Source organism: Paroedura picta, chromosome 1 (genome assembly GCF_049243985.1).
Source record: "Paroedura picta isolate Pp20150507F chromosome 1, Ppicta_v3.0, whole genome shotgun sequence".
NCBI lineage: Eukaryota > Metazoa > Chordata > Lepidosauria > Squamata > Gekkonidae > Paroedura > Paroedura picta.
Genome location: NC_135369.1, coordinates 12468858 through 12472380, shown reverse-complemented (window position 1 = coordinate 12472380; position 3523 = coordinate 12468858).

Genomic DNA, 3523 nt, shown 5'->3' with positions numbered 1-3523 from the left:
CTTATGAGGGGAAGGCCTCGGCCTCCCTGCCCTGTGGCTGGCCCTGCAGAGGGAGTGGTTGTCCCCTGTGTGAGGCAGGAGGCTGGACTGGAGGGACCCTCCCTGGTCTGACCCAGCAGGGCTCTCCTGTGTCCTTATGAGGGGAAGGCCTCGGCCTCTCTGCCCTGTTGCTGGCCCTGCAGAGGGACTGGCTGGCCCCTGTGTGAGGCAGGAGGCTGGACTGGAGGGACCCTCCCTGGTCTGACCCAGCAGGGCTCTCCTGTGTCCTTATGAGGGGAAGGCCTCGGCCTCCCTGCCCTGTGGCTGGCCCTGCAGAGGGACTGGCTGGCCCCTGGGTGAGGCAGGAGGCTGGACTGGAGGGACCCTCCCTGGTCTGACCCAGCAGGGCTCTCCTGTGTCCTTATGAGGGGAAGGCCTCGGCCTCCCTGCCCTGTTGCTGGCCCTGCAGAGGGACTGGCTGGCCCCTGAGTGAGGCAGGAGGCTGGACTGGAGGGACCCTCCCTGGCCTGACCCAGCAGGGCTCTCCTGTGTCCTTATGAGGGGAAGGCCTCGGCCTCCCTGCCCTGTGGCTGGCCCTGCAGAGGGACTAGCTGGCCCCTGGGTGAGGTGAGGCAGGAGGCTGGACTGGAGGGACCCTCCCTGGTCTGACCCAGCAGGGCTCTCCTGTGTCCTTATGAGGGGAAGGCCTCGGCCTCCCTGCCCTGTTGCTGGCCCTGCAGAAGAGCTGTTTGGCCCCTGTGTGAAGCGGGATGCTGGACTGGGCTGACCCAGCAGGGCTCTTCTGACGTCACATTTACATATTGGGTGCTGCCATGAAGAGGTCGCCCTCCATCCCCAGTTTTGGCTTTCTTCGCATTCTTTGGTGATAAACAGGATGCTGGACCGAGGTAGCCCTCTGACTTCACCCAGCAAGTGTGCTCGGATATTTTTAGCCCCGCCAACTTCCTCCGGTGCCCCCTCGACATGGGCGTTAAGTGGGCCGACCTTTTCAATCAGCCCGGTTTTCCCCGTCGCTGCACTCCCTGCTGGATTTTGGCCAGACGGGTAGCTGTTAAAAAGGCTGGCAGAGAACTTGGCAGTTCTAATGCCTCTTTCTCCCGACAGAACACGATCACACTTCTGGGTTATGTATATCGATTTGCTTTGTTTAGCATCACTCCTTCCTGCAAAGAAGGGGGTGGATGTTCTTGCGATGTTTTCATTCAGCTATAAAATTAATCATCTGCCCCCCCCCCCTCCCAAAGAAAAAAAATCAATGTTTCAAAGGTTGGCTTTGCAGCCAGTGGATTTTCTCTGCTTACTGTTTCCGCTGGTGGAAGGGGGCACCCCTTTTGCTGCACCGCAGCCTCACCTAGTGGCCATGTGTGCACACTACCACTTCTCCTTGTCAAAAAGAAACACTGGGAGTGATTAAGTGGTGGCCGAGGGGAATCTGGAATTCAGCGGAACCTCCACATTCAGAAGCAGTAAATCTTTGAATACCAGATCCAGGAGGAAACATCCGGGGAAGGACTCGTAGTCCATGTTCTGTGGTTGGACCTCCAGAGGAACTGGTTGTAGCCACTGGAGTGAGAGGATGCTGGATGAGACGGACTGCTAGACTGATCCGGTAGGGATTTTCTGATGTTCTTAAGTCAAGGAAGGCTAGAATTCTGCAGCCAAATTCTTGGCAGGGGATTTCAGAATTTAATGTGAATTCCAGCCTGCCTCTCTTTCTCCAATCTAGGCTCCTCCCTTCCTTTGACTCTTTTCCAGCCCTCTTTCCTTTGGATCATTGTAATGTCCTTGGATACTTTCCTAGACCTGTTTTTTTTTTTTTCACTCTCTTCCTTCTCTGGACATCTCCCACCCACCTTGTAATAATAGTTTTTAGGCACTTTCCTGCCTCAACAAAACAGCACACGCAGCAATGTATGAGGCGGCTCATGACAAAAACAGGGGCACATTTCATAATTAAAAGATAAAATAACTTTCCCCCAAGCCGTATTTGAATGCTGCTAGATCAAGAGGGCTAGCCATTTTAGTCTTCCTGTAGTAGTAGAAAAGAGAAAGAATCTAGTAGCACTTTGAAGACTTACAAAATTAGTGGCAGGATAGGATCTTTTCGGAGTCACACTGCTCCCTTTTTCAGGAAATGAACAAGAGTCCAGTAGTACCTTGAAGATTACTAAAATTTGTGGCAGGATATGATCTTTTGAGAGTCACACTGCTCCCTTTTTCAGGAAATGAACAAGAGTCCAGTAGTACCCTGAAGACTACTAAAATTTGTGGCAGAATAGGCGCTTTCTTCAGAATAAGAGTGAGAATCCAGTAGGGCTTTGAAGATTTGCAAAATTTGTTGCAGGAGAGGAGCTTTGGTGAGTCACAGCTCACTTCTTCAGATGCTGCTAGAATGTGAATCCGTTTGTCCTTATATCTGGGAGAGTGGTGTGATTTCAGATAGCAGGCCAGCTGCAAGACAATAACTCTCCAAAATACAAGGACTACAGGAGTTCACATTCTAGCAGTGACTCACAAAAGAGCTTTCCCTGCCACTAATGTGGAATGCCGCTAATACATAAAAAATTAAGGGATGCCTCCAAGTAAGGAAAATTAGGTAGTGTCCTGGCGAGAAAACTGTCCCCAGGCTTTTCAAGGCCTCAGCGTCTCTGCCAAACCCAACCCAGATTTTGCTGCCTGCCTTGCCTCTCTGTGACATCAGAGCAGGTCACCCAACGGGCACCAAGAGCTTCTGCCACTAATCACTGAAGACGCTGTAAAGAAACCGGGGGCAGAAGCACCCCATGGCAGATAACATAGGTGGAATGGAGAGAGTTCGGGGGGAATCATGACTGGCCCACGGTCACCCAGCAGGCATCGGGTGGAGGAGCGGGGGATCGATCCCAACACATTAAGAAGAAGAAGAAGAAGAGTTGGTTCTTATATGCCGCTTTTCCCTACCTGAAGGAGGCTCAAAGCGGCTTACAGTCGCCTTCCCCTTCCTCTCCCCACAACAGACACCCTGTGGGGTGGGTGAGGCTGAGAGAGCCCTGATATCACTGCTCGGTCAGAACAGCTTTATCAGTGCCGTGGCGAGCCCAAGGTCACCCAGCTGGTTGCATGTGGGGGAGCGCAGAATCGAACCCGGCATGCCAGATTAGAAGTCCGCACTCCTAACCACTACACCAAACTGGCTCTCTGCTTTCTCACCAAACTGAGTTTCTGCTTTTGTGAAACCCTGCGGGTTTCCTGACGGTCCTCGAAAGGTTTCCTGAATGAGGGGGAGTTGATTTTTAGTATATTTTTTAAAGTGGTTAAACGTTTATCGGGTGGTAGGACAAAATATGGTCATGTCGACCTGCATCCCCCCCCCAAATGGCCAATGATGGGCCTGGAGGGGGTGAGAAGGGGAGGGGCCCCAGGTGGGCGTGTCCACAGCTCTGCTTCCCAACCCTATTCTGCACGATTGCACCTCTTCTGGGGCTTCTCGGAACCTGAAGAATGTTTCAGGGGTTTCTCAGCAGTAGAAAGGCTGTGTTAAAGA